The following is a 21,989-nucleotide window of genomic DNA, read 5'->3' on the forward strand; positions in this document are numbered from 1 at the left end:
GATTCAGTCCCCTTATTAGGCCTATCGCTATTCGTAATATTAATAGAAGCATTCTTATGGTGCCTTTTAACCTCCTCCTCGTCAATTAGATGTAATAAACGGCACTTTCAATTATTTATATGCGTCTTTCCTATTACTAAATGTTGATATATACATACCGTGTGTAAATTTCACGTAAATGGAGCATAACAATTTAGAAATTTCATGAACCTATATATAGACTGATACACTATGTACGTCTATAAATAGACTCATTTTGTATTGTCAGTCCTTCACAGGTTTCACGTTATATGTCATCGTCCTAATTTACTAGCCAAAAGCGAAAAAGATACTGCATCGATATACTTAGCATCGGTCTGATTTAGAATGACTACCGCCATAATTATGCGCATGTGTTGTTTATTAATATATGCTGTTTATTCTTTTCTGAATTTTCTGTTTTTCCATTTTCTGTGTGTGTAAGATGTACTTTCAAAATTGATATTGAAATAGTGCCGTTTCATATCTTGAAATTATATGTACATATTTTCAAAATTATGCTCGTTAACATTCTACATTATATTATATTAAAGTCTCTTCGTTCCATTCTGACTGTTTGATTACGTAGTAATCAACGTTGTCTAAGTTACAATGTAGCACAGTGAAACTTACAACTAAGATATAATGCAAGCTGGAATACTCTAATTAACGCCATCTGTTGATATAATGGGGCACTAATGTAATGGTGTATAGAATAATATCCCCCTCGGACACAATTCCTCGAGGGCAAAATCCCCTCCCAGTAAATCGAAAGGATATCATCCCCTCCCCCAGTCTAAATTTTTAAACTTTTTAAACCGTCACCAATATACTGGCTTATTTTGAAGCAAGACAGGGAGAAAATAAGAAGTGTGGCGTGACATCATCCATATACCTCATATTTTAATTTAATTATGAAAGTTCATGTTTATCCAATACAATTATGGCACAGCTTTTTAAGTACTTACCAAAATATAACAATAATGTTTAAATACAGTAACCTCAGCACTTATGAAAGTCAGGTGACAAAGAACAAGCGTAGTCTTTAAATCAAAACAAGTATTAGGCGTCTTAATCACCTTGTCTGTTAAGATATAATATCTGATCCTATTACCACTTGGGATTAACATGGCTTATCGCCTTGTCGGCAAATGCGACTCTTAAATTTGTGTACGTTTGCGCACTGATTAATTTGTGCTAATATCCGCATGGTATACATGCCGCAAAAGCTGGCCATGGGAAGGAACCGACCGATACCCTTCCAACCCCTGCAAGAAAAGGAGACCCCAAGAACCCCACCTCCTCTGGTCCCCGGTCGGACTCCTCGTCTTCCTCCATCCATCCTTCTGTTCGACTCAGTCTGCATGGTACAATATATGTCTTTTATATGCTAAATGGAACCACACAAAGACGTATAATTCTGATGGTTTAAAATGCTTAGAAAGACCTATGCTTAGACTGAGGAGGCGATTATGTCCTGTTCTGGGGGCTTTCTTTTTTTATTTTGCATGGGGTGGGGATTTAGTTGGGGGGGGGTCTGTGTGCCCTACTATAATGATCCATTATGACAACTGATGGATCTGTTAGATTATGCAAAGAGGAGGCAGAACTGTCCTGTGTTCAGTATATTGAAGCGTGGCAAAACGAGCAACAGAGCTCCTATTCCACAAACAATCATTGGTTAACTTGCCGTATCTCTCAGAGAGAGAGAGAGATTTTATCACTTGGACGATTGGGGAGAGCGTTGAACGTTTGAAACCGGAGATTGAAAAGAGTGGCTTCTTCTACTTTTTTAAAGAACGTATTTAAATACATTAAACTGCCAGAAGAGCATAGTATGCTGTTCTTAAATTTTACATTTTATTACATCAAATATCATAAATTAGTATTATGGCGTCTACAATATTACACAGGTATAATAAATAAAAATTATGATAATGGAGCTTGCATGCTAGCAAAATTATGAATTAATGGAAATTAATATTTTGACAAAAGGAAATGATTAATGATATTTCCCTTTAAAAAAAATACTGTGTTATTTTTTGCTAATATGGAAATGTATTGGATGTGTTTTGAGCATTGAATATGTTTTTCAGTACTGAAAAATCATTGTCTGATTTAGAAAAGGTTTCACTATTTCCATGTCATGTAATCTCTCTCTCTCTCTCTCTCTCTCTCTCTCTCTCTATATATATATATATATATATATATATATATATATATATATATCACCATTCCTTTGAGTCCCAAGTTACAGCCAGATTAAAGTTTTGAAAAGATCTCTTTATGTTTGCCAGATCTATACGCGAAGATGGCATCATTGGTGTACGCACCTGCAAACGTATGTACAGACAGACAGACAACGGAAGGAAACAATTTTTTAGTACACTTTTAGTCTGGTCTGTAAATTAACAATAATAATATGATAGATAATATGATCACCATTCCTTTCTTTTAGAAAACCATTATTCCAGTTCGCAATACTGAAACTTTAGTCTATCCAGTATAATGACCAATATAAGATATCGTATCCATAATTAAGATATTCGGTGAGATTCTTCGAGTGTGCATTGACTTCCCACTGATTGCAGCACAAAAATGGCGTCCTGTTCAGGAAAGAATTTTTAGATTGCTTAGTTGTGAAAGTATGTGGCCAACAAAAATGCGTCACAGATCGTGCGGTGCAACCGGAACATACATTGCAGTTAACATGGATGCGATCTTTCATCTTTGTACCATTGTTTCTCTCACTGACGTACACAAAAACTGTTGAGTTATCCTATCATGTTTAGTTCGCATTTGCGAATACATAGCATAGCTGATGTCGTGGTATTATCATGCATTCATTACTCTAAACATAGCTCTCCTATATAAAAGTGCCAATATTAGATTATTTACCACCAACATTAGTGAGAAAGCTTGCCAGTAGCTTCTTGTGGGTTGGTGGTTCTTTCCGGGGTTTTCCCGGGTTCTTCCTCCACCATTAATACCGGCCGCCATGTATAGCCTATCGTGTGCTGAAAAATGGCGTTAAATCCTACAACAACAACAACAACAACAACAACCACCACCAACATTAGAAAAGTATCCGATTCCAAGAAATTAATGCCTATTTTCTCAAAAGCTTGCCGTGATTATTTTGAGACAAAGGAAGAGAGTTGTCTTTATTAGGGTTCTAGAACACACAGAGTGAATGTGCACATGCCGATGATCAGCGCTTTTTAAAAATAAATTAGACTAAAACACCCCACTAGCCTGATTCATGAACAGAAGTGTCATTTATCCCATAAAGGATTACGATATGATGAATGAACAAAGCAGCAGGCATTTAGTGGCCCATCGCCTTTCAGAATAATTTAAAAAATGATCTTAAACAGAAAGCAATAGGTGATCTTATACGTTTTTAAATAGATTATTAATAACAGATTAAATTTTCAAAAACGTAGAATCATCACTGTGAGTTTTACTTTACGCAGTTGTTTACATTATTATAACGTTGCCAGTAATCACAGCTTATGAATATCCTTTCCATTTACCTTCTTAAAAAACAAATACAAGCTGCAAATAAAACTTTAACAAATTCAACAGATTTTAATAGAAAGGTTTCACCATTCGAATCATATTTAGCAAGTATAAAAACCGAACTAATATAAATGTACAACAAAAGTACAAAACAAAGCTGGGAAAGATGGAAACCATCAAAATCTGTCTGTTGAGGCAATAAGCGCTTCAAATAATTATCATAACCTCTGTATATACTACAAGATGAAAAGTAACGTATATACTAGAGATTCACACTTATTGTAGCTTTTTGTATCTACGGTGCAGAAGAAAAATATTTGTGTGCATTCATATGCTTGAGCCTATTTTTGAAACTATCTAAAATAAATATACTACATTAAAAGTCGGTTTCTACAGCAGAAATGACTCGTGTTTTGCACTCACTTGTTTCAATTAAAATCAAAGTCACACTAAAATGAAATGCGTTCAGTATCTCGTCATGTTAAGGTTCTGTACATATAGAGACTCTGTTGTTTTAAACTTAAAGATACGTCATTAGTTGTGATTAGCCATATGCCTTGAAAATCTCTCTCTCTCTCTCTCTCTCTCTCTCTCGCACACACACACACACACGAAATCTTAAATAAAAAGGAAATGCACATTATTTAGTAACACTGGCCTATTCTCGTTGATATCTGAATGAATTTAACGTCTTTTTGGGCTGTGTCTGGAACAATGAAACGAGGTCAAAATAGTTTCGAATATGTTGCTGGGTCTGTTTTATATCAACTTAGGTAAATGCTTCCTGCAAGAAAACAAAACATTTATTATTTGTATAAATTTGCATAAATAATATACATATAAAAACATATAAAAACAGTTTAATTAACCAAACAAACAAAAATATAATTAACCATATCCTGGAAATTTGAAAATACCAAGGAATTACAGTACTTACAGTACTTTGATTAACATATCCTCTTTCAAAGTGAACTCGTCTGGACGTGTGAATTCTTCAGGCAATAGCATTCCTCGCATTGAAGAACAAATTAATCGTTCATATATCTATAAATCTCTTGAATAAATTTTATCGATTTAGCTAATTTATAAAGTGCGGGGGACTATATGGCAAGGCTCAAAAAAGTGATCAATCAATCAATCAATCCTTCAATCATATACTCTTCTTGTTGTTTTGGTTGCTGTTTTAATCTTCAGATTCTAGTATGTTTGGTCCAATAAATTTTACGCTTACCAGCTATGACATGTTACAAACATACTGTCAATCAAATGATATAATCATCTCTGAGGACTATATTTATCAGATAAAGGCTAATAAAATGATGAATACATGTACAATTAAACAATGTGATGCGAGAAATGGTCATGTCTCTAGAACCATGTTTCAGTTTCACGAAAAGTCAGTCATTATGTATGTAATAAATGTGCTTAGTTAATAGAAAGTTAAAAAACAGAAGGGCTGATAGTCAGTTAACCTAGTTTGAGTTAAATCTCTCCTCCACCTCTCTCTCTCTCTCTCTCTCTCTCTCTCTCTCTCTCTCAGCAACAAACTTAATCCACTAAGTCTGGATTTACACTATGACAGTTGTTTTGTGTATCGAGGGTCTAAAGTGCATCAGACAGCATTAATTTAGAAATAATTTGACATCTTAGCTCTAAGTTTTGTGGTAAATTATACCAAAACGAACTCCATAAATCAGAGAGAGATTATATATATATATATATCGTCAATTTTTTTTAAATTGGCATTATTTAATCCCCTACCCCCCACCCCCAAGTAATATGTGACATACGTGTGCGTACCAGCTTGCACAATTGCAAAATTTGTGTGGCGGGCTTGTTCTTTATTATCAAAATAGGATGAAAACACCTGATTACGGGTTACACGGGGTTTTACACAAATATATAGAACTGGGGATTAGTATAATGAAAATAAAGTGTACGTGATTATTCTGCGGGGAACTCCACACTTTCATTTTACTATGAACGACTGTATTGGGTCTGAAAATAGGTCCGCCTCTTATCTTTCTAAATGTAGAATATTTCTCGTTTCTACAAACGGTAAAAGTTAGTAATGATTACATAGTTTGCAGGTGATGATGTCGCATCTCAGGGAATGTTAATCTTTGTCGTTCTTCAATGACAGTTGGCCAGTCTAGGTTTAACATAACGAAGAACCAATCTCATTAAAATCGAGATCTTTGACAACTGATATCTGGCAGATATCGATAAAATGACGTGTTCCTTTTTTATCTTTCGATTCACTAATCAAATGAAAACTTTCATTCAGAACATAGCATGTCTAAGGATAATTCTCCCCAATACGACACACAGTGCTTATCTTGTTCGTTGCTAAAAATAAGCAGACTGGGAATTCCAAACCTAGCCGAAACAACGATCATCGGTCGGTGTCTCAGTTTTTTTCCGAGACTAACCGCCAGCACAATATTTTCTTTACTCTATCAGGCCAAACTGACATAATCTTTCCATCAATCTGTAAACTTCTTGATTAAAATTCTCTAATTTGAAGTGAAAATAAAATGCAGTAGTGTACAAAGTGGGGAAAAAAATTCATCTAAGGTGATAAATTCCTACCAAAAAAGAATTTAGAACCCATATGTTTATTTCATATGCTTTTATGTTTAAAAAAATCCAAGAAAGTGATTCAGATATGAATTACGTTTAGGAAAATGTGTCAGTTTGAACACACACACACACCCCACCTCATGGCCATTTAATTTAATAAAGATAGACAACGAAAAAAGTTATAAATATTTATTAGTTCTATTATAAAATGTGGTACTTGTTATGAGGAGATGTTTTTCTCATAACTTAAGAAAAGGTGTCACTTCTAACGGTGTAGATAAGTCGACAATCTTAGGGAGGCTGAACGAGAGGTAACGAGAGCGACTGTAAATAAAGACAGAGCCTTCTGATTCTTGATGAACAAATTTTATTTAAATGATTGATATACATAGTACTACATTATATATATATATATATATATATATATATATATATATATATATATATATATATATATATATATATATATATATATATATATATATATATATATATATATATATATATATATAAAGACTTTATATTTAAAATACAGGAATACATGTAAAATTACACTTTTCCTACGAGCTTACCAACTTCATACATTTGTATAATTTCTGCATTTTAGAATATAATACAGATATTTAAATTTCAATTAACTTCATGATAGCCAAAGAGTATAAAATTCAATAGTTGCGATTAACGCGACAATCATTTTAAAGAAATGTATTTAACTAAATTTCAAATAGAATACTAATTCGGAATAGGTTACTAAACATTATTCTTTATTACTTAAAGAATCTTTAATTTCTAAATTAAATCTAAACATGAAGTTGGTAGTGAATTCGTCTTTTCCAATAATGCATACCATAAATACAAATAATATAAATTCTTTGAAACAATTAAACATTACATTGCTGTATAATATAAAATGGAAAGAACTCAGAAAAATGTTGCAAACATATGACCTTTACCGTTTAAATCTCAAATATTAAAAACTCCTTATACTTTAAAGAAGTTTACGAACACAAACGATTCTTACCTGCAAGTAAAAACAGAGCCTTCTCATTCTCGATGAACGAATTAAATTTTGCAAAAGCTTGCTCTCATTTATACGCAGTACATGTGTCCGCTCATTTCGAATCAAAACAAGGATATCGTCCTTTCACACGGAAAAGGCTAAACTGCTGACCTTTGTATACAAGAGAAATGTATTTTATGGGTTTTTGCACTTGCTCATAAAGTGCAATCTTTATTAAATTAGTACATACTTGTAGTAGAGAAATAGATCAAATTAATCACAATATATTTTAGTGGAAAATTACTTTCAAAATAATTTAATGAAAAATTACATTCAATACAATTTAGAGAAAATTTCAATCTGAATACTTTTACTCAAACATTCTGTCCTAATAGTTCCTCTACTGAGTTCCTATAAATTCACAAACATAAGATATATATTCGGTAATATTCTGCATGGTTAAATACATTTGAAGAAAGGGTCCAATTTTTATCTTTCCCAACAAAATTAGAGAAAGTAGAAATTTACTTTAAAAGGAACAGGTGCGTTATTACGCTATTTGGAAAGATAGCAATGATAACACGCCTTGCAATTAAAGAATATCTCGTCATTTATTATCTTTGCAAACCATCAGAACATATATTTAATTAAGTAAATACGCACCTTTGTCATTTTTCTATGGAATGGAGTAAAATATAACATAAACAGAAATATTGTATATAAAAAAGGCTACAATGACTGAGGTTTGAAGATAATAAATAGTTCCAACTGTATAGATATTTTTAAAGTTTCTCTGAATTTTAAACATAAATGTTTGTTAAAACTTTCAGTACAAAATGTTGATCATTTCTTTTTTGGGAATATATTTTGATCAGTTTATACTAAAGAACCTTTATCCATTTTTGGATAAGTATTCTTGTCACTTTCTAAGAATTATATCAATAATGTATCTGCATAGCTTTGATAACATCTGTCAAGTTTTATCCTAGTATATAAATGAAAGGAAAATGTTTTTATCAAAACATGGTTTCAACAGGTATCAGCCATGCTAATAACTTAATTAATGATAATGGTTACGGTATATGTTTGGACACCTTCAAATGTAGATTCTCCCGTAGGTTCTTGGTGTTTGACAGCATAGGTCTAATGTAAAAAAAAAATACGATGCATACAGAAATTGTGAATGGGAAATATTTGATAGCAAATGGATATACGTATGGATTGTCAGTATATGTATAAATGGATGTACAGAATGATACAAGGGCTCCCAGCTTTTGTATCATTACGATTCTAGGGCAAATACGAACAATATTACATACTCAGTTCGAACGTTAAGCGCCAGTACTCGCGCGTGCTCACACTGCGTTATGACCGTGTGTGAATGTTTATCTTGTATGTGCCAAATCAGTAGTAATGCCTGAAGTGACTGGTTTTGTATGAGGAACCAGAAAACAATTAATTAGGTTCATGGGGACAGGTGCTTGTTAAATCGCTATACTGCAATGATTTATAATGTCTGTGTCGGGAGAGTAAGCGATTCTTAATTAAGCCTTCGTTTATTTAACCGTTAGACGACTAGAAAAGGAAAGGTTAACTTCGATTTTATATCGGAACTGTCACATTTGAGTTTTTCCAGAATCAGGTTTTGAAATCTTGAAGTCAGGTTGACCGCAATTTTGGTGTCTAGTTATAAAAGGCGGTAGATATATTTAGTCCTGATTGGTTACGCTAAATAAGAGGCTTGTCTCCCAAGCGAAATTTCTTTGCTTTAAAATTGTCCTCATCGAAAAATCTAATCAGTCTGCAATTTTCCTGCAAGAGTGAAAATATAAGGGACTTCGAGATTGAATTTAGAAGAAATTCTCTCGCAAAATATTACTCAAAAGGACTGGATGTCTGAAAAGTCAACGAACACAATTCTGGTGGTAGAAGCGAACAAATCTTGAAATCACAAGGGGAAGTAGCTCCACTGACGTAACAAATGAAGTACCCACTGACACATCCACGTATCTACTGATCCAAGTATCTGTGTATCTACGTACTTACGTATCCACCTACCCACACAAAGTTTGAGGGCCGAAAAGAGGCGAGACAGTAGGGATGTCGATGAAGGAAAGAAAGCGAAAGGACCTAGAAGAACAGCCACAGTGAAGTTGGAGTGAACCGGAAATAAGCAGGTTATGAAGTTGTACAAGGCAATGACTTCGATTGTTCACTCGATTCTATGATGAACCAATTATATCATTTAAAACAGATCAGCTATTTATATAAATGTATTTGTGTCTGAAATTCGGTGAAAGATTTATTCCAAAAAGATGTGTATCTTCCTAATGTAATGTATTATCACAGTTGTTCATGTAATTGATTAAATTGTTGTTGTTTTTTTTTGTTGTTGTTTTTTATTTTCATGTACGGGGGTTCGTGTCATTCTGTTCTATATATCTGCTCAGATCTATTTATTCCATCTATAAGTTTCACACTTTATATTAATTTTTACTCGATCCTGGCAATAACACCAAGGGCGATCATCTCCTAGATAACGAGAACCAAACACCTTGTAAGACGGTACAATCCGCCAATCAACCACACCACCCACAACACCGCTACACGTTTCCTCTAAAACTATTCTATTATTTTCAACTACCTTGACACACAAGACAAAGCAAATTTGTTGATCATTTATATTTTGTTTTTTTTTATTATTTGAAATTATTCAACTTAAAAAACTTACAAGTGCCTAAATTTTGGAACAAAGTTAAAATTTGTTATATTTCTGAATAACATTAAAATAGTTTAGACCTCTCTAACACCATGAGGTACAGTTTTCTAGCAGTCAATTTAGCTGTTACATTTATTAACTATAAAAAAATGGTTTGATTAATCTCTAAAATTCATCAAATATTTTTAAAAGATTAGTATCTACCATCGAACGTTTAGCTACCCAGTCTCACTGATCTGATATCAAAGTCATAAGTGATCTGACTCACTTTAGTAATCGTTTTAAAGGGCGGTATAAAACACTCTCTTTCTCTCTCTCTCTCTCTCTCTCTCTCTCTCTCACACACACACACACACACACACACACACACACTATGATCATTGCACACTATGTATCCGGATGATATCATTACTTTTCATTCACCTTGCTTTGACATAGTTCTGTATATCATAACGTAAACCAAATGTCACACGTGAAGATTGGATAGGGACAGATTAGAGTAACAGTTTGGTGAAAGTTACTTTCGACAAAATAATTGTTTACTTGGCATCATTAAAAAAAAAACATTAGACGATACTCACTTGAATCAGTATAAATGATACTCACTTGAATCAGTATAAATGATGCTCACTTGAATCAGTATAAATATGAGTCTTTGTAATACTTGCCCTTATCTTCACTAGCTGAATTTGAATTTGTGAAATGTGCATGCAGAGCATAAACGCGCAATTCAGTAATGTTGTGTGGAAGATGTCCCAGCAAACCAAAGATTTGTACACGAAGACAGGATGGGAGTACAGGCCACTTGCAAACATATTTCTGCTGTTCTCTCTTCGTGCTATTTTCGAAGAATGGAGGAAACCTAGTCTGATCAACTCTGTATTTGTCACCGTTTAAAAGAGGACGTTTTCTTATCTTTTGAAGATACGTGACATTAATATGTCTCGAGGAGATGAAACAACAACCATTGAAATTTCTTTTTATAAATCACAGGAATTGAAAATAGTTATATTTAATCAATCTATAGACACATACATATTATCGTGCCTACAACTTTTCAAAACAATCAAAACGGCGTATCCCTTCATCAACAGAAAAGAAAAATTACCCACTTTCAATGAATCAGCGAAGAAAAGGTCCAAGAAGAAATAAGGCAATAATAGCTTAGTTTAGTATACTGCGCGTAAATGTTTACAATATCAGTAAACATGTATTCCATCATGCATGTGGCTGTCAGTGTCGCAGGAACTACCTGTTCAAGTGAAATTATATATTTCCACATATCTAATGAGACAAATGTTTAACAGTGTTCTTCGGTTAATATTTTTTGAAAGTATTGGTGATTCTCACATCGAATTTGACAAGAATAATGCATTTACAACAATATTATTCAATAGGATAATTTACTGATCTTCTTGGCAATTTGTAATTTTTATTTTAAAACTACGCAATTTACTTTGAACAACATGCTCGTTAATAGAACCCTTGATTACCAAGATTTTAGTTTAAAGAAACGCCATTTCAAGTGTGTAAGCTACTGCAGTTCCTTTGTCATTGTAGATACTACAAAAGCGTTCTACTTCGCATGTCAAGGCAGTACCTCCGGGTGCATTATCGATTTGTTATCATGTACATATAGGTATCAGTAAGCAACAATAAAAAGACTGTTCTAAGGATGTTTACCCGAGTTGTAAAGAGATATTCAACAAAGAAAGGTAAACAATGTACAGCAGTAAAATAATCTCAAGTTGAGCAGGGCGCAGCATGCACATTGTAAACGGTTTAAACATAAATAAGTCAGCAGATCGGAGAAAAGGTTGAGTATCGAATCGTTTCGGTTAAAAAACATTGCTAATTATAGTATACAGTGTATACACTTATTTAATTGTTGGTAAACCTTGCAACCATAATGGATTTTCAACTCGTCGTGAACTTGCAACAATTAAATTTAAATAAATACGAGTCCGATGTTAGAGAGCGGCTACGATATATAGATATATGTTTGTCGACTGTCTGGATTCTATTATAATTTTTTGGTAAAGATGCTTGAACTGGAAATGGGTACGGACTTCCATCCCGGTAAGTTTGGTCTTCGTCACATTCCGTATAACACGTAGATACTCAAAACCCTACATTCTATTTCCAATTCCTTCCATTATGGCACACGTCAGATCCATCTGTTTTGAACCTTCGTGGCCCAGTTGTAACTTTATATGCCATAATGTAGGCTTCGTGGCCCAGTTGTAACTTTATATGCCATAACGTAAGCTTCGTGGCCCAGTTGTAACTTTACATGCCATAACGTAACCTTCGTGGCCCAGTTGTAACCATATATGCCATAATGTAAGCTTCGTGGCCCAGTTGTAACTTTGTATGCCATAACGTAAGCTTCGTGGCCCAGTTGTAACCATATATGCCATAATGTAAGTTTCGTGGCCCAGTTGTAACTTTGTATGCCATAACGTTACCTTCGTGGCCCAGTTGTAACTTTATGCCATAACGTAAGCTTCGTGGCCCAGTTGTAACCATATATGCCATAATGTAAGTTTCGTGGCCCAGTTGTAACTTTGTATGCCATAACGTAACCTTCGTGGCCCAGTTGTAACTTTATGCCATAACGTAAGCTTCGTGGCCCAGTTGTATCTTTATATGCTATAACGTAACTTTCGTGGCCCAGTTGTAACTCTATATGCCATAACGTAAGCTTCGTGGCCCAGTTGTAACTTTATATGCTATAAAGTAACTTTCGTGGCCCAGTTGTAACCTTATATGCCATAACGTAAGCTTCACCAAGCCCGCACTGAATCTTTTCTCACAGCTATCTGATTAGATGGTTATAACCATCATTTTGCTATATCAAAAAGAAGTAATGAAAGACGGAGATTTGAACAAGTTTGACCCAAAAAAATTAATACATTTGTTTCCTCAGCAACTTTTAAAGAAAAAGACGGCAAAGTGATTTTAGCTCTTTAATCAACCAATCTGATTGGCTGTGTGAGGAGCTTAAGTGCAGGATTGTTTGAACTTCCGGCATGTACTTTGCAGACATTATTTCGATATTAGCCTGTGACAGAGTTAGGAAAACAAATGTTCGAAGAATCGATCGAGATAAAGCATGCCTTACCTACATTTTTTGTGTTTTGGTAAGAATAGTTGAACTGGACAAGGGTCCCCTTTACAGTATGTATAGTACATAGAATCCACCTCTCTCACCTCCACTAGCAATCCCTCCCGTTTTGTCGCAAATACATGCAAATTTATGGTTTTAATATCTCTCTCTCTAAATATATATATATATATATATATATATATATATATATATATATATATATATATATATATATATATATATATATATATATATATATATATATATATATATATAAAGTGTGCCTTTTTATTTTAGTTTGTGATTTGGATGTCATTGTAGTTAGCATTCGAATAGTAGAAGAAAAAAATAATATAAAACAACTCGTTTATTTTTCCTTTGATTTCAAAGTACTTTTAAAAGTACATTTAAAGATGCGATGATTTTGCGACAAAAGATGACTTCATTGTGCTAATTTCAACCAGTTCATGAAGAAGTTTCATTTTATTCATCAATATTCAAGGCAAATATTTTGAAATCGATTTTGCATCTTCACTACTGAAGTCGTTGGGACAGTACGCCGTTTGAAAAAAGAAAATGTAATCACTGTCATCGGGGACGAATGCCATTATTTGTTTATATGTCCCAAATTTCACAAAGAAAGGGGTTTGTTTCTAAAACCGTTCTATTACCGCAACCCATCCTTTGGAAAGTTACCAACCTTATTTGCCACGAAAAATCGCAAAATTATCCAAATCTTGTCAAGTTTGTTACTGTAATAATGAAAACAAAATAAAGTTTCTGCTATCTGAGGAAGCGTAAATTGTAGCGGTCGTGGTATTCTTATATGCAACCTATGTGTGGCCTGAGATTTAATTTTATTCATAAAAGTTCTGTTCTGTTATTCTAAGCTACAACAGAATGCAGCGGAAGTTACCAGTCAATTACTTCTTGATCCTATTTTTCCAGGTATATATCTCACACTGTAAGAAATTCCTAGAGACTGGTCTTGATACCTGACAGATTAGCAGTACACATACTACCCACAAGTACTTCCTTTATAAAACACCAATGGCCTTGACCGATGAATGAGATATGTATATAAAGTAGACAGACCTCTGAGAAAGGAAGACGGACTGAAACATACTTTTGTATTTTACACGAGCTGCTCGAGTCTTTGCGTCATATTCTGTTTTGAAACTTAGTAATTTAGACAACGGAAAAAAGATGAGTTTGAACTGCCAATTTTACAATTGTTTTAGCTCGATGACAGACGTTAAACGAAATTATATGGATAAATGCCTAATTATGTCATCTCCTAAAGACGTTTCTTAACATTTAAATATATACAGCAGAATAATCTGACCCGGTCGACGACGCAACGTACATGTAGTACCAGTTGGATATACTGATTCTTATAACGTTAGAGAAGTTGCAGTAGTAGCAAGAGATCAAAATCTCGAACTGCAATTTCATGTTTTGTTAGTTTTTCCGCAGTTGTTATCCTGAAAATCTAGACGTCTAAATTTTTGTTTAACGAGAGTATATGGCATGGATAAACGTACACACTGATCGCCTATTCCAAATACATGTTTTGAGAAAATGTAGCAGTTTGGGGCATTTTTCACACTGTCGCAATAAAAGTGTTTCTGACAGATTATAAATAAAAATGTTATCGCTGATGAACACGTGAAAAACGTATTTAGACAGAGCTTAACTCCGGAAAAGTGAAATAAACCGTTGAATGTTGATTTTTAATATTATTAATTTAATATACGAAAGGTATCTCGATTTCTGATTTTCAAAAATGTTACAGCTCCATGGCAGAAGTTAATTGATAGTATATGAATATGTTGATTGTTAAAATGCCTAGGTAGCAGCAATTTCGTCGTTTTTCCAATGTCATTATTATTTTTGTTTTACAGTATTGTAATTTAGATCCGTATCATCTAGAACATATAGACCCTCGTCTGAACTTGTTTAACTTAAATATTGTTTTATGAGAATTTTAGCAAATAATTTGTAATGACCTGGAAATAAAATGAATATTGTTATTTCCAACACTTTTCTTTAGAATTGAGTAACGGAACCAGACACCTAATCCAAGCCTTCAACATTCGAAAGGAAACTGAGTAGGACAAAGCGGGAAGTGTGCATGTTTATCTGTCAGGACCAACAAGTAGGTGGTTCAAATACAATGAAGTATCGACGCTACAAGGATTGGAATCTTTCAAAGAATGGCCTCCACAACTAAAACAAAGACCTGCCGATTTATCTGCTGCAAGATTCTACTACCTCGGTAAGTCTTGCGTTGATTTACTTTCATTACAAAACTTTTTATTTATTTATGTATTTATTTATTTATTTATTTATTTATTAACGGGTGAATCATTTGGTTTTGTGTTGGCCCCTATGTGATCAGTCTGACGTGATGAAAGGTTTTGACACAGTCCAGATAGTTGTTACCTGATATACAGTAATTTAAATGTATAATCTGTTAATACTATAATGGATTTATTTTTTATTTTTTAAAGATTCATGCGACTGTGTATGTTGTTTCTTCTGCGGAGGATTGTTAAGACGTTGGGAGAAGGAAGATGACCCTTGGAAGGAGCATACCCTTTGGTACCCCTACTGTGATTTTCTTAAATTGAATGAAAGAGAGGTTAATGTGAGAGGAATAATGCTAAGGTCAGAAACGATATTGGATACAGAACAACGAAACCCTGATAGAGGGATACCGGGCAGTGCGTCGTCGTCTATATCTGAAGCCGTACAGGTTAAAGCCTTGTACATGTTTTGTTTCAGTTCATTCCAACTTCTCAGCTACAGATCTTATGGATATAATAATCGAGAATGAAAATGCCGAAATAAAAGCGAAGAAAAAGCCAGATTTTCCCATCGTTGCAGCTGATAATTCTTCTAGTCCTGGCATTATCAATGGCACCAACCGAGACGAACATAGTGGCAATATCAATGGCACTAACCAAGAGGAAAAGACTGGCAATATTAATGGCACTAACCAAGAGGAACAGAGTGGCAATATCATTGGCACTAAGCAAGGGGAACAGAGAGGCAATATCAATAGTACTAACCAAGAGGAACAGAGTGGCAATATCAATGGCACTAACCAAGAGGACCAGAGTGGCAATATCAATGGCACTAAGCAAGAGGAACAGAGTGGCAATATCAATGGCACTAACCGAGGAACATAGTGGCAATAGCTCACGCCGACTAGAAGATAATTGTGGATATGAACATAATAACACTATTCCACTTCGAGACAATCTTTCAACACTTCTTAATCTAGAGGGTGACATTAGAAACCAGATTATTTGCATGATTTGCAAGTACAGTGATGCCTACATCGTGTTTCTATCGTGTTGCAATAGTTTGGCCTGCCCTGAATGTGCCCCAGCACTAAGAAAATGTCCCGCATGCAAACAGTTGACGAAGGGCACTGGAAAGGCACACATTTCATAAATACTTTCATATATTCTTTTGCTTATGAAATCATTATGTCAGAATGATAAACTGTCTTATTTGTACTGTATGCAAAATTTCTATTTTTAAATTTTATCATAGTTAACACTTTATGTCATATTGAAGGATCACACATATCATAAACAAAATAATATGACTTGTACTTGTGTCCTGTTCGTGTTAAAACTTCCCATATTAAGCATCTTTTGTATTTTTGACATTACTAAGGAATGTTAATGCAAGATTTTAATAAAGTGATGATATCTGACTATATCTTGTGAGCATGTAACTATAGTAAGACCTCACTTAATGTAATATTTTGATACATTTTGATATCGATTTACAATTTGTAATATTAAAAACAGATTTCATGGTATGGGGATTGTAAATATGGTGCTCGATTTCAATTACCTAATTATTTTGAAACCTTGCAAGCATTCAGTTGATACAATGGTTGACTCATTATGCAATCAGGATGATAATTAAAAGTGCTGGCATTATACATTTGTGTCATATTTCGAAAATAACGCCTCTTACTTGTTAAATGTCTGTCTTGTTAGACAAAATAGAGGTTTAGGTTACTATATTTGTTGACGTAGACTACTATATGCTAAGTTTCAAATAATTTTATGTGTGTACCACCACCTTGATGCATCCACCTTCAATTTCGCATTTAATACTACCATCTGCTGTCAATATACCCACAGACAAATTTAAACAAGCAAACAGGTTTATGCACCTCAAAAATAGATATGTACCAGTCACTGTAAACAGAGAAATCAAAACAGAACACATGTATATTTTGCCTGTCCTTTCAGAGAGATAGATAGATAGATAGATGTTGGCTTACCCTACTGGTTTATATTGTAATAGTATAATAATATATAAAAATAAATCTTCTAGAGACTGAGTAGCAGCCTAAATTTCTTATACTGGCAACTTTGGACTTGCCTAAACTCTTTTCTTTAACATTGAAAATGGTTTGCAAATGTAAGACGTTTTAAATAACATTCAATCGAAGCTTGGGGAATACGTTTTAGAAAACCTTGATTCATGTTTGTTTCCTATATACAGTTTATTAAGGAGATATATCGGACTGCATCCTATCGCATATTTGAAATTCCAAGTGGCCGACAACAAGTTCTATCGAATTGTCTCTACATGACAGTCCAGATATATGGGTGGGGAAACATCAGAGCAAACTCGGACTATTAATTTTCATGCTTCATGGAATTAGCTTTCTCTGTTTTCGTGTAGCAGTTTCCTGACAATATTTCACGTATGACCTTGAAACGTTATGTGTTCATTCATTTTGTCACTTACGTTAGCACCAATACAAAATCAGTTATGGCTGCAATGACCTACTTTTATTTTTAAAGTAGCTATGTTATGTACCACTATTATTCATGACTTTAAGAATGTTGTCACCATTTTCAAAGAACACATCGTTTTTATTCTGTAAGGCCAGACTTTACTCTCTTGTATGTAGTTGACATTACTTAACGATTTATGTTTTTCAAACCCTGGTTTTGTTACATAAAAAGATAATTAGTGCTTATCGAAAAGGAGCAAAATTGGTTTGCAGTGAGAATAACGTACGCATATGTAAAGTGTGCCGAATAAAAACGAACATATGTTTCAAGCATGCACATAAATAAATAAAATCAAAATGAAAAAAAAATCCAAAACAATTACACCTAATTCATCACAGAAGAAAGAATTAAACGTTGCGTCCGTACCAGATTGAAATTACACGAGGCCAAAATACACTAGAAACATAGAATTCACCCACTATAGCTCAGTTTGAGTAAATTTAGAATTTAACTGTACCTGACTATGTCTATAACTAGCTTGTATAATTAGGATATATTTAGTAATGATTAAAATTCCATATTTATTTCCCAGGCTCAATTTAACCTCGCATCTCTCGATACACCTCTTGATTAAATTTAATGTGTTTTAGTTATTTTGGCAAGTGCTGGGGGGATATATATTAAAGATAAAATAGTGGTCCAAAATTTGTTTGTACTGTAAATAAATTTGTAAATTAAACAGCAAATCTTTAATAATCTTTGTTTCTTTGGTTTGCTCTTGTTGTTGCTGCTGCTGTTGTTGTTTTAATTGTGTTAGTCCTAGAAAGTGTGATCCAATGCAATTTAAGTTTACCAGTTGTTGTTTTTTACCTTCCAAAACTTAATGCCAGTCAGATGGTATAATCATATGTGAGGAATATATTTACCACAGAGAAATCCTAAGAAAGTGAATGAAAGTTTAGAGAATAAAATGGAGAAGAATAACTCTCATGAAGATATCATCAGGTCGATAAAACCAAGTGTAAATTTATAAATATAAAAAAGAACATAATTTTAAACTATATAAATATCAACAATAGAATAAATCTACGTTTTCCGACGCTTGGAGCTAATAGAGCTTTTCAAAGAAAGAAAACAGTCAACAAAATTAAAAAATGTAAATACGTAAAGGAAAAGCGGAACGAAAATCCGAACTATTTGTGTGATCGTTGCCGTAACTCGTATACCCGGGTTCGAATCTCTGTAGAGAACCAAGTGCAAATTCTCTCGCCTGTATGATAATATTATTCCCCAATGTATAATTTAACTCGATGCTACCCTGTATCCTCTTGTTGGATCCAGAGATTACACGTTCTGCTCCATCCGTTGTATATTTGAAAAATCCATATTAATTAGTATGCTTGATAAATGTCATAGGAATCCGGATTGACTGTGCATTAGATGAGAGTTAATTGCTGGATCGTCATATGGGTGTGCCTGCTATGCACGAAATACTTGTACCAGCGACTATGTTCCATCCTTTTGGGGATGTGTGCATATGGAGGGGGTATAGAGGTTTGTGCTTGCAGGCAAGGCGATTGTTCGCGTAACTCGTGGACACATGTTCGAATTTCAATAGGAAAAGATTACAAACGCTCTAACCTGTGTGATAATATTATTTTCCAATATATCCGTTCACTCTATATTATTAAACATCCTCGTATAACACCCTGGGATAATACTATCGGCTGTGTTTAAAGTGTATTTGTACCTCTCTCTCTCTCTCTCTCTCTCTCTCTCTCTCTCTCACACACACACACACCACAATTTATCACTTTTTTTCCCCCAGAAATACCGTAGTATGTTTGCCGCGGTAGAAAATTGTCCGTAGTCGCCAGCTCTCTCTCTCTCTCTCTCTCTCTCTCTATATATATATATATATATATATATATATATATATATATATATATATATATATATATATATATATATATATATATATATATATATATATATATATATATATATATATAGATAGATAGATAGATAGATAGATAGATGTAAAGCTCCGAGCCCCCAGTCAGCAATGCTGACGGTTAAATGATGGAATATACAAAAATAGGGGAAATTCAACGAATAACAATTTAATGACAATTCAATAGTCCACTGATGAAATTTCCCAAGTACTCTCCTTCCGCTCGACCCTGTGACAGCCTATTGCATTAACTGATTTGTAGTGTGAGATAGATTTCCGCCTGTCCTTGTATTCTGCTCATCTGGGGATTCTTCTCTCCTATTCCTCCAATTCCTTCTCCTCTTCCTCCCGACTTTCTCCTAATTAATTCTCCTCTTCGACTTCTATATATTCCTCTCCTTCTACACTTTCTCCTCATCGACTCCTTTTCCTCCTCCTCCTCTTCGACTCTCACCACCGACTAGATTTGTCGCCTCCGACTGCTCTGCTAGTCTCACTTTCGTCTCCCTCTGAGAGACTCGGGACTTAACTGAACTGGAAGCTCCGTCCCGAAAAATGTTCCTGTGAAAACACAAGGAGGGTACAATATTTTTCTTCGCCCTCTCATCTCGTTCTACACCCAGTCTGTCTTCAGATAACGGCTATTAAATTTCTTCGGTCACGCATTCATTCACATCAAAATACTCATACATTCTTGTATGGTAAAACAACGTCGTAATAAAAGCACGGTATCAATTACTTCTCATACACACATCAATAAATTGCGTCACATCAGTATATATTCCTAATCCCATTATACTAAACAATATCACGCAATCAGACGCATTTCTTTACATTACAACTCATACAAAGTACACAAATATTCAAATATCCATGCTCTGATATATCCATACATCCATATTAACTAATCGTACACACTTCGACCATGTTCCAAATTCGCAATTCAAGCATGTGTAAAATCTAACATATCACATGAATAAATGCACTAGTTAACTACGAAGTAACCTATTAGCGAATGACAAAACTAATTCTGACCACAAGCTAACAATCTACATAATTCTCTACATAAAACTATTTTCTCAAATACGCAAGTAAATTAAACACTACAAAGGTAATTCTACGTACTGTTACACGCACACGGGTATTTACTTGACCGAGCGGTTGTCAAACCCTGGCGCGATTCTCGCTAGAAGTCATAAGTTTCCCCGACTTTCCAAAGACTTCCATACAACCTCAGTTGTAAATCAGAAAGCCCGACGTGTCCATTCTATACCTAAATTTTCCTCTAATTAACGCAAGACCACAGATAAACCAAACTGCCAACTATCTATCAACCGTACATCTGCGTGTTTTGGCTTCATTATGTTTCCGTACCACCAACCGTTCACGCCTTAGAACATATGAGTACTCCCTAACAATGGGAACTATTTTAACTCCGCCACCTTAGGCCAGTCAATGTACGCTTTCCAGGCACATTTCGCCGATATAACTGCACCATATTCGCCCGCATGGCGACATAAACGGTCTCTGCCAAGTCCCTTTTTATTTATGGCCTTGTGTAATTTACCGGTTTAATACCGTAAGTGCTGTCCTTGCAGTCACGCTACCAATGTATACTACTAGATTTTAATATGTACTATTTTACTCCAGGGACATTCATTCGGTTTTGGTCGGAATTCACTACTAGTGAACCAGGACATCATGGAAACACACTAACACTTCACTCCGTGACGTTTGCTCCTATTAATTAGCTCATTAGTTCGGGCCAGGAATATTTCCATGGCGCTGAATTCCAATAATCAAACAAGTAATCACACAAATCTAAGAAATGCTTAAAACGGGGCACTACAACCAAGTGCACATACTCTAAATTTACTACATTACTAAGCGATCCTAGTAAATAAGTATACATACTACACATAATTACAATTACAATGCCGATATATTCTGCAAAAATCGAGCAAATAACTTACTGAACTTTACGAAGCTTAGCCTTTCCTTAGAATCTCCTCTCTAAGTTGTATTGCCAAATTACGAGTGGCTTCCTAGGAGTAACCCTATATTGCTCAGCAATCATCCTAGGCGAGACTAAAGTTTCGCTTGCTAGTAAGAAGTTATAATTCGGATCGAAATTATTATCACACCCTCTATCTCAGTTCCGATTGGGTGTCGTTTTGACCCGATCCAATCAAACTTAGCGTACAATGTCCTTCTCGCTGTCTGTCCACGTGGGGACGGATTTAGAACATGCCCCGTTCTTCGCGGGTTCCTCTGATCGTAGGACAAACCTGTAGCACATAGGTGGGAAG

General features: G+C 34.4%; 1 long non-coding RNA gene across 1 annotated transcript; it reads left to right on the plus strand.

The window, feature by feature from the left end:
* The first annotated feature begins 11,855 nt into the window (after window positions 1–11,855).
* On the plus strand, window positions 11,856–16,666 carry LOC149773687 (uncharacterized). Its single transcript, XR_016417333.1, has 3 exons — window positions 11,856–11,921; window positions 15,005–15,229; window positions 15,465–16,666. It is a non-coding gene; the product is annotated as an uncharacterized LOC149773687 (long non-coding RNA).
* Window positions 16,667–21,989: the final 5,323 nt, after the last annotated feature.

Source organism: Sinohyriopsis cumingii, unplaced genomic scaffold, assembly GCF_028554795.1.
Source record: "Sinohyriopsis cumingii isolate HCF-2022 unplaced genomic scaffold, ASM2855479v2 utg000622l, whole genome shotgun sequence".
NCBI classification, from domain to species: Eukaryota; Metazoa; Mollusca; class Bivalvia; order Unionida; family Unionidae; genus Sinohyriopsis; species Sinohyriopsis cumingii.